Source organism: Lolium perenne, chromosome 7 (genome assembly GCF_019359855.2).
Source record: "Lolium perenne isolate Kyuss_39 chromosome 7, Kyuss_2.0, whole genome shotgun sequence".
Lineage (NCBI taxonomy): Eukaryota > Viridiplantae > Streptophyta > Magnoliopsida > Poales > Poaceae > Lolium > Lolium perenne.
Window position 1 is genome coordinate 215,405,414 of NC_067250.2, and position 14,813 is coordinate 215,420,226.

Here is a 14,813-nt window from a genome sequence, read left to right on the forward strand (position 1 = left end):
GCTCACTCTGGTGTAGGGATTCATAGCATAGAAAACAAAAAAATCCTACCGCAAGAACGAATAACAAGCCTAGATCTAATCTAGTAGATGGTAGCAACGAGGTGAAGATCAACACACACTCAAAGATCATCAAGCGTTAACGAGATAAATCGTGTGGTTGATGTAGTCGATCACTTGCCGCTTTCAAAAGCGCATAGAATATCTTGACGGTGCCACAGTTGGGCAGCACCTCCGCACTCGGTCACACGTACGGTGTCGATGAAGTTGTCCTCCCCCGTTCCAGCGGGCAGCGGATGTAGTAGATCGTCCTCGGAATCCCTCCAACATAACGGCGTGGTGACGGTGGTGGTGGAGATCTCCTGCAGGGATTCGCCGTGCGGGAGATGTATGGAGGAGGCGTGGTGCTAGGGTTTGAGAGAGGGGGCTTGGGGCATCGGCCTTGGGTGCCCCTTGGGTGGTGCGGCTGCTTGAGGTGGCCAGCCCCCTCCCTCTCCTCCTCTATATATAGGTGGAAAACCTAGGGTTCCCCCAAAAAACACTTTGGAGTCCAACTCCAAAACTTACCAAAATTGGATACCTAGAAGAAGTGGGATTCCTCCCTTTCATTCTTCTTTGGCCGACCAAGATGGGACTCCACCTTCCCACTTGGTGGGTCGGCTAGGTCTGGTGCACCTGCCATAGTGAATTGTTCCGGATGATTCTAGAACCTTTCGGAACCTTCCATAAATTCACCGGACCATTTCTAAACTTGGAATGTGACTTCATATATATGGATCTTATTCTCCAGACCATTCCGGAACTCCTTGTGATATCCTGGATCCCATCCGAGACTCTGAACAATATTCGAACTCCATTCCATATATTCCATATCTACTTAAAACGACATTGAACCTTAAGTGTGTCACCCTACAGTTCGTGAACTATGCAGACATGATCGAGAATCTTCTCCGATCAATAACTAATAGCAGGACCTGGAGATCCATAATAGCTCCCACATATTCAACGATGACTTCGTGATCGAAAGAACCATTTACATACGATATTGATTCCCTTTGTCTCACGATATTTTACTTATCTGAAGTTTGATCGTCGGTATCTCTATACCTAGTTCAACCTCGTTACTGATAAGTACTCTTTACTCATACCGTGATATGACATCCCTTGTGAGTCAGTCACATGCTTGCAAGCTAGTTGGATGACATTCCACCAAGAGGGTCCAGAGTATATCTATCCGTCATTTGGATGGACAAATCCCACTATTGATCCACGTGCTTCAACCTATACTTTTCAAACACTTAATGCAACCTTTATAACAACTCATTTACGAAGTAGTGTTTGGTGTTATCAAAGCATCCATCCGGTGTAGGTGACTAACATGATCTCATGGTCGAAGGATTAGGTTACTATGACTTGATCATATGCTACGCTTACTATGGGTGTATTTCCATCACATCATTCACCTAATTATATGATCTTATTATTAATAACATTCAATGTTCATGATCATGAAACTATATATGATCATCTATTAATCAACAAGATAGTTTAACAAGAGGCTTACTATGGACTCTTTTGTGTTTACAAAACACACAAGTATTAATGTTTCCGGTTAATACAATTATAACATGGGATGCAAACATTTAACATAAACACAAAGATATAATAATAATTATTTTATTATTGTCTCTTGGGCATATCTGCAACATCTGGATCCCGCCCAATGCCTCTGGTGCTTTCGAACCCTGTCACGGCGCGCTGACACATGCATATTAGGTTATGCACACCACACCCGCGCCAGCACCGACGTTGACACCATCATGGGATTACACCGCACTCTACCTGTTGACCACCAAAACCCACCGACGAGTAGCGACGGGCAACACGAAGAGCCGGGAGGCTCCCAGGACTGCTGGAGGGCCCTGGTCCCTCGGACGACGGCCCGCAAAGCTCCGGCACGCACGTCCGATGCTGGTGCAAGGGCGTGCCACCTGACCTATACCTGGTCAGGAAGGTGATGGATTGCTTCGACTAGTTTCCTGCATGGCATACACGTAAACATTAAATACGAGCCTCGATCGGCTCTCAGGTTGTCCCGTGAATCGGCTCAAGGAGCCGATCCACCCATGATTCGTATGAGATCTACGATAACATGGTGGTCCTGCTTGATCAATATTAAGTTAAAACGATCTACGACGATCTAGGGTTTTCACCACATAACCGGAACGTCCTACACGTGATTGAGCCTGGCAGACACGAAAAGTGATAATAAACCAGCTCTAGACAAGGCCTAAAAACCAACGTGGAGTTGATTCTCGGAACATCTTCTCTAGGACTAGCAAACTATACCCTACGTGCTACTGGATCCTTCAACCCGTTTATAAGGCCTAACTATGTAGATATTAAACTAATCCTTGAAGAACAAGGAGCAATCGTAACGGATCGAATCTACTAAACAATGACTAAGCAGGGTGCCACCCTTGCACCTAAGATCGGTACAAGGGTGGCTAGATATCCAGGAGTAGCATGACTAATCAAATACATCGAGAAAGTACCGATGCTAACCCTAACATATCCATGATAACGGTGTTGCTCGCCATCAAAAAGGCTTCAGTACGAGCAACACATGAACAACAGATAAACAAGATTCTGCCTAGATCGCAAGATGCGATCTAGGCAGCATAGCGCTTACCCGGAAGAAACCCTCGAAACAAGGGGTGGCGATGCACCTAGATTGGTTTTGTTGTGAACGTGATCGTCTTCCTTCTCAATAACCCTAGATACATATTTATAGTCCGTAGACTTTCTAACGTGGGAATAATCCCAACCGTGTACGAGCTAAACTCTACCTTTTAATCCTAACCGACACGTATCCTACTATATTTACAGATACACGGGCAATTTAGCCCAAACTCTTTATACAAGGCCGATTCATGAATATTTTCTACGTATGTTTGTTAAGCCCATCTCAATCACGGCCCACCTCTGATTTGGTTAAAATCTGGTGATAACACATGCCCCCTGGTTTTGGTAATGATAATTCCAAAACCACTCTGTTTTTTCTTCGTCGGGTCATGTCGTGGCAGAGCAGAACCGTCGCAGTATCCTTCATCATGATGCCTTGCCTTCTCAACTTCTCCGCGTGATCTGACAGTTTTTTTTTCTTTTAGCACCACTTCCTCGGAAACTGCTGTGGCATTAAATCTCCACTATATCCCCTTTTATTTAACCGCGCCGAATAGTTCGCCTCTTCATCCCCTTGCTCTGTTCTAGCCATCGGCACCAAAAAACCCCCATCTCCTGTAGCAATGTCTTCCTCTTCCTCCTCCTCCGCCTCGTCGGGTATCTCTTTTCAGTCCGAACACTGGGACGATGAAGAGTGGGACTTCACCGTCAGGGTGAATGACGACCTTCCCCTGGCCGCCGTCGGGTCGGACGACGACCTGTCCATGACCGATGGGGAGGCGGACCTCCGGTTCCTTGTCGACGGGGAACTGGAGGGAGAGAGCGAGGACGACCTCTACTCCTGGGCGAGCTTCACCTCCTACGACGAGGAAGAGGAAGAGGATGAAGAGGAGGAAGAGGAAGAAGATGAAGAGGAGGAAGAGGAGGAAGAGGAGGAGGATGACTCCTCCTCCGTCGGGTACCCACCGGCAAAGCGCTTCCGCGCTCGGTCGGAAGACGACGACGATGATGAAGATGAGGAGGAAGAGGCCCCGGCCGAGGGCTGGGGCAGCAGCGACGAAGAGTTCTCCGGAAGCAGCGCCGACGGCAGTTACGGCGCCGACGACGAGGCCAGCGACGGCCCTTAGAATAGGAACTACTAGTATAGGATTAGTAGTATTTCTTGAGCAATCGGCTCTTCTTTTGTTCTTCCCTCCTTGAGCAATCAGCTCTTCATTGTAAAAAACCCCTTTTATTAATGAAGAAGTGCTTCCAATTAATCTTGCCGATAGTCAAACTCAGTCAACTCCCAAAGAGCCTATGGCATCGCATCGGCCTTTACCATAAAACGCGAGTAAAGCCCCATCAGTTGTCTCTTCAAACGGTAACCTGCAACCTCCGTCTGAGAGAGTAAACTCAGATCCCCAAATCGCCGCTCGAACAGATCCAACTCCCGGCCACACGAATCTCAGATCTCACCCGCGCCAGACCAACTCCACAGCGCATCCAATGGCGGAATCATCCAACGCCAATGCTATGGTCTCCGGTCTGAAGGTAATCCTCAACCGCTCCTCGCCATCCGAGTAAATGTTAGGATTTAACAGCAAACACCTGAATTAATGTCCTATTTTGTTATTAATTTTAGGTTTCAGACATCCTGCTGCCGCATCCCTCTCTCCCAAATTCTCTGTGTCTTGGCCCTCGTTCTTCCGAGAGTCCCGCTCATCTAATTTCATGCGAGGCCAACAGAATTCCCTTCGTAAACCAGAATTTAGATCTGACCTCTTGGGCCGACTACCTACGAGCCTGGCCTAATCCTCCTGAAGGTTGGGTGGCATGGTACAGTAGAGTATCCAAAACTCACCATGCCACATGGGAAACTATAGGGATAGCCGATGCCTTGTCATTGTCATTGTCTCCCCTTGAGAAACACGAAAACCTTCTGAAAACCATCGGCTACTTCTGGTCTGATGCACTGAATTGCTTCATGTTTGGCCATGGTCCCATGACACCAACTTTACTGGACGTGGCCATGATCACAGGTCTAGATATTGCATCCCCAAGCCCCTCTGCTTTTATGCTGCCAAAGGTTCCTTTCACCCTCTCCTCCAAAACAGAGTGTACCAGCTGGGGTGCCTACCTTAGGCGTTACATGAAAACCAAAGGGCCTGTGACAGAGAAAGAGCACACAGCCTTCCTGAACTTCTGGTTAGAACACTTCATATTCTGTGGCCCATCACTCGCCCCAACCAAGAATTACCTTTCCCTAGCCTATGAACTTGCCAAAGGCACCCAGCTTGGCATCGGCAAACTATTCCTTGGAGAGGTCTATCGATCTCTCCAACTGATGTCTGTCAAACTGTTTTCCCAAAAGACAGTTAAAACAGGAGGCCCCTGGTGGTTTATTCAGTTATGGGCTCAACTGTACTTCCGAAACCAGGTCCCAAACTCCCCACCTCTGGCCACTTGCACCTTCCCAGACGCTAATGGGAAGCAGATCCGATGCACCAGCTACGGCCAAGCTTTATATAGCCTTCCAGGTAGCAGGCTGATCCCTAAGGGAGCGTCAGAGTGGTTCAGAATTTTCTTCCAAGGCCTGGACAGTCCCCTGTTCTTTCCTTACACTGAAGCTGAAAATTTCGAGAATCCAGTTTCCTTCAGGTTGGACAGTTTTGCCGATGACCCCAGCACTCGGCACTTGTACTCCATCATGATCCTTCCTTGCTTCCTCCCAGTTGGCATGAGTACCTCCAACAGGATCATCAAACCCGGTTATGAATCTTATCAACCGGTGGTAGTGGCCCGGCAGTTTGGTCTCGGGCAAGTGGCTCCACACTTCTTCCTACACCACTTGACAGAAAGCAGAGCTGAGCTGAGCTGCCTGATATCCTTACTGGCCAGAGGTGCTATTCCTTCTTTGATGCTCTAGCCATTCCAATCCCTCACAACCTTCGCTTCACCACCACTACCGATGGGTTTGAGACTTGGTGGTCAATGTGGAAGACCCACGCCTTCAGGAGAAGCTCTAGGGCCGTTGCTGAAGCAACTTGATGCTGAATACGACATTCCTGCAGAACAGGTACCACCACTTACAATTTTCTTGCAGTGGCTCATGATGATTGTCTGTAACCTAGCTCTATCTCCTCGCAGCAACAAGATGGTCCAGAACCTGTGCAGGCTGACGGCTCCTCCTTCAAATTCCTTCCACCAGCTCCAGTGGTTCTCTTCTGCAAGAGCTCACCACCCCTGAAAAAGGTTATGATGCAGAGCCAGCCGATTTCACCGAAATTGGCTCCCAAGAGCAAAGCATCCTCAGGGACAACTGCCCCCCGAGCCTCAATCCAGGCAAGGAAAGTAGTGAGGAAAGTAGCTGCCAGGAAGACCCTGAAGCGCCAAGCCCCCATTCCCGCTCAAGAAAGCTTGCACGTAAGCTGATCTATGCCTTGACTAATTTCATTTGTCCTTCTAGGCTTCTGCAACATGCTTGTGTTCCTTTTACAGACCTCCACCGAGGAGAACTCCAGCGAGGAGACCCAGCCCAGTCGAAGGGACTCGAGCTCAGGTAATTCAGGGAGAACCACCACACAGAGCCAGACAAACTTGCCATCGTCGGCTTCCAAGAAAAGGTCAGCTCCCGAACCTGCTGCTTTTCAAGCTCCGATCAGAGCAGGGCTACGCACGAAGAGTCGATGTGTCAAGAGGGCTCGCAAAGAACCGCGAGCTTCTTCACCAAGCCAGGAGGTTTCAGATGTAATTATCTCCCCCGGTTCATATTTCATACTATCCCATCGTTATTCGGATCGGCTAACCATTTCCTTTGTAGACTGATGGCACCTCTAGTGGGGACGTTGAAGAGATACCGATGCCATCCGCCACCCTGGATTTAGCACCTTCCAAGAGCGTGGCTGACAAGGTGGCCAACCTAACCAAGCCCACAGAAAAGCCGATCACCACAACATCGGCTGCCCCTCCGGTCTTAGGAGAGGTATACCTCGTTCCCCTGGTTCTACCTTTTCCTTTTGCTGCATACTGATGCTGTTCGTGTTTGTCTGTCAGGGTTATGACCTCTCAAGCTTGCTGACGTTCGACCCTGAATCCATCGAACCAGCTACTTCCAGGGCAGGTGAAGAGCCAAGACCCAGCACGACCCATGGTCAACTTCAGCGTCTCAAGGCTTTGCTCTCCTCCCCAGTTGAGATATTGGTTGAAAACTCCGAGGAAGTAAAGGGGATTCTTGAAGACATTCAGCCCCATCTCCCGGTGACACTGCAGGTGAAACTCTGGCCAGCTGTGACCCTGTCGGCCTTCAGGTCAAGGGTGCAGTTGGCTCGTCAGAGAATTGACCTTCGCCATACCCAGCTACCGTTGAAAGACGATATTGCAGCCAAGTGTCAACGGCTCAATGAGAAAAAGGCTGCCTTGGACGCCAAAACTGACACCTCTGTCAGCAGTGCTGAACTCGAGACCCTGCGTAAGGACCTGGAGGACCTTGAAGAGAGGGTCAGGGTGACCAAGCAGCTCATCCAAGATAAGGAAGCTCTTATTGCCCGCTCTCGAGAGGAAGCAAAAGGCCTCACAGCTGAACTGAAGACTGATCTGGCTGAAATTCGTGCTTTGGACAGTCAGCTGGTGACGGGCAAAGACGAGGATGACAAGGCTGAGATCGCCGAGGTAGATCGTATACGCGCTGACGCCCTTCATGCCCTCAACGTATTCCTTCAGTAGAGCCTTTCCATGTAACTGATAAATGCTTCATTGAACTTGTACCTCTAGAGTCGATGGCTACGCATCGGCTTTTTTATTCTGAAGTCGATGTCTGTGCATCGGCTGTACCTGTATACTTTTGTCTCGCATATTTTCTCAAGTCGATGTCTGTGCATCGGCTGTGATTTGTATGTATTTTTTTTACTGGCCGATTTTTTGTGCATCGGCCCCCGATTTTTCACTGTTCATGGGTTATGTGCCCCCCGAGCCGAATCTTCCAAGTAATTGAAGATATCGGCTTTCCAGTCATCCTGTCTGTATGGCTTGATGAACCCGGCGGTCAACATTTTCTCGACCTCCTTCTTGACTTCTTCTAGGATATCGGCCTTCATCTGACGTGCACGTTGCTGGAACGGCCGAAATCCTTTCTTGAGAGGGAGCCGATGCTCAATGATGCTCCTGTCTAACCCAGGAATCTCTGTGTAATCCCATGCGAAACAATCTGGGTATTCTTTTAACAGAGCTATCATCTGGCTCCTGAGATGTGGATCTAGCTTTTTGCTGATAAAAGTTGGTCGTGGCTTATCCCCAGGACCAATGTCAACCTCTTATAGCTCATCAGCCGATGTAAACCCATACCCTAGCTTTCCGTCGCCTGCCAGATCGATGTTAAACACAGGCAAAACGTATAGCGAGGATAGTATGGGCCGATTCCTGGAATCGGCCCCCATTTTCATTGCATTGCTCAAGGAAGGTTTACATCTTGTTCGTGCTTTACTGTGACTACGTGGCATGCTTGAGATGAGATCACCACTTTTTATTTTTTGGGGCCGATCGCAGGGATCGGCCTTGCCACGTATGTCCGTTGCCATTACTCTTGCTATACTGTCAGGCCGGTGGATAAGACCAGCCTCACTCCGTTTTTTGTCACGTCGATGAACTCGCAGCCGTCCAGATTGATTCTGGAGAGCGGATCTTGGCCTCCCGCTTCCCAAATGTTCATGCCAGCCGTTGAGATTTCGGCTGAATCATCTGCATGGACGACCTCAACTTCATCTCCGTCCCACTGTATCAAGCATTGGTGCATCGTGGATGGAATGCAGCAGTTAGCGTGGATCCAATCTCTCCCTAGCAGGACAGCGTAAGTGCTTTTGCTGTCGACGATGAAGAATGACGTAGGGACGGTCTTTTGGCCTACAGTTAAATCCATGTTCAGAACGCCTTGTGTTTCTGATGCTTGGCCGTTGAAGTCGTTCAGAGTGACGTTGGTTTTGATCAGGTCTGCGCTATAGCGTCCCAAGCGACGTAGCATGGAGTATGGCATTATGTTGACTGCCGCTCCCGTGTCGACCAGCATCTTATTGACAGGCTGCCCGTTGATATAACCTCTTAAGTACAGGGCTTTCAGATGCCTGTAGCTCCTTTCTCGTGGTTTCTCAAAGATCACTGGCCGTGGGCCGCAGTCGAGCTGAGCTATAGGTGCCTCTTCTGTTCCTGGAGCACAAAACTCCGATGGAAGAATGAACACCATGTTCGTGCCAGCCGATGTCGTATCATCGGCTTTCTTTTGCTTGGGGCGCCACTCTTTCTTCTGTGGACGACCCTCCTCATCCAGAGTTTGCTGAATTTTCGCGGCCAGATAGGGCCGCGCCTTCCTTAACGCGTGTAGGTATCGTCTCTCGGCTTCCTCCACGCTACGTAGTCGCTGAACCCTACGCTTTTGAGAATGGCTGAGTCCATCAGGGTACCACCTTGGCCGGTGGTATCTATCTTCTTCTTCATCGTCATCTTCTAACTCCTCGAGATCTTCCACCCGAGAGGACTCAGCTTGCTTGCTCCGAGATGGGAGAGGCCCTAGACGCTTGAACACTGACACGTCTCCTGCGTCCCTCTTTTTCTGTTTACACTCTGGGCAGTTGCCGATTGTAGGCAACCGGCTCATCCCTGAATCCTAGCAATGCTTGAAGAAAGGACAATCCCAGTGTCTGTCCACGTCGTCCTGCTCTCTTGACTTTTCCTTGGCAGGGCGTTCATACCTTTCGTCGTCTTGATCGTACCGACGATATTTCCTGTGATCCATGCTAGACCGACGATCTTTTTCGTCGTCGCTATCGTATCGTCGGCGCTGGTCGTACTGACGCTCATATTTGTTGAGGAGGTGCTCTGAGAGAGGTCGCTGGTATCGCACGTTCCTCACTTGCTCCTCCGTGATGTAGCGCTTGTCATTACGTTGGGGCCGGTCACGTGGAACGGCCCCCTCTTTTTGTTTGTCACGAGAGCGGCTGCTCTCGTCTTTGTCCTTACCAGGGTGGTACACAGGTCCTACCATGTTGATGCTGAACGAGAAACCTGGCTGACACCTCCCAGGGTAAGTGCACTCCACCATGTTAACGGCAGGGAAGGGGTGCGTGTCAACTTTCATGGCGTACTGGCTGAAAATTAGACGGCCTTGTTCTATCGCCATTTGGATCTGCTGACGCCACACCCTGCAGTCGCTGGTGGTATGGGTGAACGTGTTATGCCACTTGCAGTACGGCCTTCCGTTCATCTATTGCACTGTAGGGATTTTATGGCCTTCGGGTAACTTCAGCTGCTTCTCCTTGAGTAAGAGGTCGAAAATCTGCTCAGCTTTGCTTACGTCGAAGTCAAACCCTTCTGCAGGACCTTGTGGTTTAACCCATCTGCAGGACACGGGGTTTGCCCACCGAGTCCATTCAGCCACGGCTACCTCCTGATCTCCCGCAGAGTCTTCATCTCCTTCTGTCTCAACCAGGACTACCGCGCGCTTGAACTTGTCCTGGTACAACTCTGGGTGGCGCTGTTCATATAATGATAGTTTCTGAACCATATGCGCCAGTGAAGTGTACTCTGCTTGGGAAGCCATATCCTTGATCGGCGATGCAAGACCCACCACTGCCAGATCGACTGCCTCTTTTTCATTCATACGAGCCGAATAGCATCGGTTCCTGACGGCCCTGAAGCGCTGAATGTATTCAGATACTGTTTCTCTGCGCTTCTGTCGTATTTGTGCTAGATCGGCAATGCCAGCCTCGAAATCTTCTGAGTGATATTGCATGTGGAACTATTCTTCCATCTGCTTCCAAGTCCGGATTGAATCTGGTGGCAGCGAGGTGTACCACCCGAAAGCCGATCCTGTGAGAGATTGCGCGAAAAACCTCACACGTAATGGGTCTGATGCTGAGATCATGCCCAACTGCGCCAAATATCGGCTCACATGCTCAACTGAACTAGAGCCTTCCGATCCACTAAACTTGGAGAATTCAGGGAGCCGATATTTGGGTGGTAGTAGGATCAAATCGTACTCGTTGGGGTACGGCTTGGAGTAGCTGATTGCCCTCCTCTTCGGCACCATGCCGAATTGGTCCCGCAAGATTGCACTGATCTGATCCACGGTGCTAGCTGCAGGAGTTGAGCTTTGATGATTCGTTGGAGTGGCATTCTTAGCTAGCCACGCCTGCTTCTCGGGATCCGATCCAGAAACCCCTCTTGCTGTTCCAGAGATCCCTACTGTTGCAACCTAGTTCGTGCGCGCCCAGTTATTGCAGTCTGGCACATATGTGCACATGTATCCGTGCGGGATCTCCTTAGGCGGTTCATACAAGAACTGGTAATCACTAGGATCACCACCGATCTTGTAGACGACGTATGCCAGTGAACTCGGCACTTCTGGCGCTGCTAGCGCGAACGGCAGCGGTGGTCGGGTCTGGAACTGTTTCTCTCCTTGGTGAGTCCCTAGGGCAGGTCCTGACGGAGAGTACTGATGCTTCATGATTTCCTGGACCACGCGCAGCGCAACACGCTCTAAAGCGTTCACCAGGCTCTCAGAATGGCGGTGTAGCGAGTGCGCTACCATGTGATTAACCTCCTGACGTAGAGACCTGGTGCGTTTTTCTGAAGGAGTAGACAGATCCACTCCATCGAGAGCGCCTTCAGCTGAGAACCCTTTCCACCTGATGCCGTGTGAGCGGGTCCTCTGGAAAGAGCCGATGAGGTCGGTTTCGAAGAGAGCTTTGATCTCGTCGTACTTCTTCTTGTACTCCTCGGACAGGTCTTCGTACGTGACTGGATCTTCCGCCATCTCCGATGCGGATGTTGATGCAGTTGTTGTAGAAGAAGGTCCCACCGGGCGTGCCAGAATGTGTTGACCATCAAAACCCACCGACGAGTAGCGACGGGCAACACGAAGAGCCGGGAGGCTCCCAGGACTGCTGGAGGGCCCTAGTCCCTCGGACGACGGCCCGCAAAGCTCCGGCACGCACGTCCGATGCTGGTGCAAGGGCGTGCCACCTGACCTATACCTGGTCAGGAAGGTGATGGATTGCTTCGACTAGTTTCCTGCATGGCATACACGTAAACATTAAATACGAGCCTCGATCGGCTCTCAGGTTGTCCCGTGAATCGGCTCAAGGAGCCGATCCACCCATGATTCGTATGAGATCTACGATAACATGGTGGTCCTGCTTGATCAATATTAAGTTAAAACGATCTACGACGATCTAGGGTTTTCACCACATAACCGGAACGTCCTACACGTGATTGAGCACATGGAACCACGAAAAGTGATAATAAACCAGCTCTAGACAAGGCCTAAAAACCAACGTGGAGTTGATTCTCGGAACATCTTCTCTAGGACTAGCAAACTATACCCTACGTGCTACTGGATCCTTCAACCCGTTTATAAGGCCTAACTATGTAGATATTAAACTAATCCTTGAAGAACAAGGAGCAATCGTAACGGATCGAATCTACTAAACAATGACTAAGCAGGGTGCCACCCTTGCACCTAAGATCGGTACAAGGGTGGCTAGATATCCAGGAGTAGCATGACTAATCAAATACATCGAGAAAGTACCGATGCTAACCCTAACATATCCATGATAACGGTGTTGCTCGCCATCAAAAAGGCTTCAGTACGAGCAACACATGAACAACAGATAAACAAGATTCTGCCTAGATCGCAAGATGTGATCTAGGCAGCATAGCGCTTACCCGGAAGAAACCCTCGAAACAAGGGGTGGCGATGCGCCTAGATTGGTTTTGTTGTGAACGTGATCGTCTTCCTTCTCAATAACCCTAGATACATATTTATAGTCCGTAGACTTTCTAACGTGGGAATAATCCCAACCGTGTACGAGCTAAACTCTACCTTTTAATCCTAACTGACACGTATCCTACTATATTTACAGATACACGGGCAATTTAGCCCAAACTCTTTATACAAGGCCGATTCATGAATATTTTCTACGTATGTTTGTTAAGCCCATCTCAATCACGGCCCACCTCTGATTTGGTTAAAATCTGGTGATAACACTACCACAATGCCCCAAGTTACGGAAACACGTTCCCTTCCTCGAGCTGGGACTAGATCATGGACTCCGGTGCTACATCTCATGTCACCGGCAATCAAGGTATACTGACCTCATCTCATCCCGTTTCATACATAAATTCTCATCATATTGTTGTTGGCAATGGGTCACGTCTTCCTGTTGTTGCTACTGGTACTGCCAAACTCATGTCTCGACCCTTTCTACTTAACGATGTTCTTGTTTCTCTATCACTTATTCAAAACCTTTGTGCCACTCGAAAATTTGTTCGTGACAACAACTGGTCTGTTGAATTTAACCCATTTGGTTTTTCTCTGAAGGATCTTTTCACTAGGAGGGTCCTAATGCGCTCCAATAGCCCCGACGACCTCTGCCCATTCTTCGGTGATCACGGTGGCTCCACCACAACTGTTCTTGCTGTCACCAATGATCTCTAGAATCGATGTCTTGGCCATCCCAGCTCCACCGCTTTAGCTCATTTACCATTAGATTTTCTTTCTCACTATAATAAAAATACCGGCACTCAAACTTGGTGAGATGCCTGTCAGTTAGGGAAACACGACAAATTACCTTTTCATGTATCGAATTCTCAGGTTTTTTCACCTTTTGATCTCATTCACTGTGATCTATATATGGACCTCCAGTTATTAGTTGTTTTGGCTATAAATATTATCTTGTTGTTTTGGATGATTTTTCTCATTTTACTTAGGTCTTTCCTCTACGAGCTAAATCTAACACATGTGACACATTACTTAGTTTCTTTTCTTTTGTCACCACCCAATTTCACACCACCATCCGTTGCCTCCAACGTGACAACGGTGGGGAATTCCTCACCACACCTCTACGCACTTTCCTCTTCGACCACAGTATTACCCTTAGGCTCTCCTGTCCCTACACCTCACCCCAAAACGGCTGTGTTGAACGCATGATTCGTACTACAAATAATGTCTTTAGGACACTCATATTCCAAGCCAAACTACCACCTCCTATCTGGGCTAAAGCAATAAACACCACAGACCATCTTCTCAACATTCGACCGTCTCGAGTCATTGCCAATTTCACTCCTTACTTTCTCCTATACAGTGTTCATCCCACCTATGACCATCTACGTACTTTTGGCTGGCTTTGTTTTCCAAATATTTCTCACTCCATAGACCACAAACTCTCCCCTTGCTCCACCCGGTGTATCCTCCTAGGCTACCCACGTGAACATAAGGGCTACATGTGCTTTGATCTCTCCTCTCGCAAAATCATCATCACGTCATGTCGTTTTCGACAAAAGTTCCTTTCCGCACTCCGACGGCTCTCCACAACCCCCACCGAGCATCTCCACAGAAAATCCCCCTCCGATAGTGTAGGATAACGTTGCATAGAAAACAAAAATTTTCCTACCGCGAACACGCAATCCAAGCCAAGATGCAATCTAGAAGACGGTAGCAACGAGGGAGTATCGAGTCTCACCCTTGAAGAGATTCCAAAGCCTACAAGATGAGGCTCTTGTTGCTACGGTAGACGTTCACTTGCCTCTTGCAAAAGTGCGTAGAAGATCTTGATCACGATCGCTCCGGCGCCACGAACGGGCAGCACCTCCGTACTCGGTCACACGTTCGGTTGTTGATGAAGACGACGTCCAGCTCCCGTTCCAGCGGGCAGCGGAAGTAGTAGCTCCTCTTGAATCCGACAGCATGACGGCGTGGTGTCGGTGGCGGTGGAGAACTCCGGCGGAGCTTCGCTAAAGCTACGCGGGAGATATGGAGGAGAGGGGGGCGGCTAGGGTTTGGGAGGGGTGGCCGGCCACTTCAATGGGGCGGCCAGTTTGTGGTCTTGGGGTGGCCGGCCCCCTCCCTTGGCCCCTCATTATATAGGTGGAACCCCAAGTGTTGGACTCCAAGTCTTCGAATAAGACCCGAAACCAAAACCTTCCATATGAAAAGGAAACCTACCTAGGGTGGGAATCCCACTTGGGGTAGGATTCCCCCTTCCATATGGGGGGGTGGCCGGCCCCCTAAGGGGGAGTCCACTTGGGACTCCTCCCCCACTAGGGTTGGCCGGCCATGGAGGTGGAGTCCCACTTGGACTCCACCTTCCTTGGTGGTTTCTTCC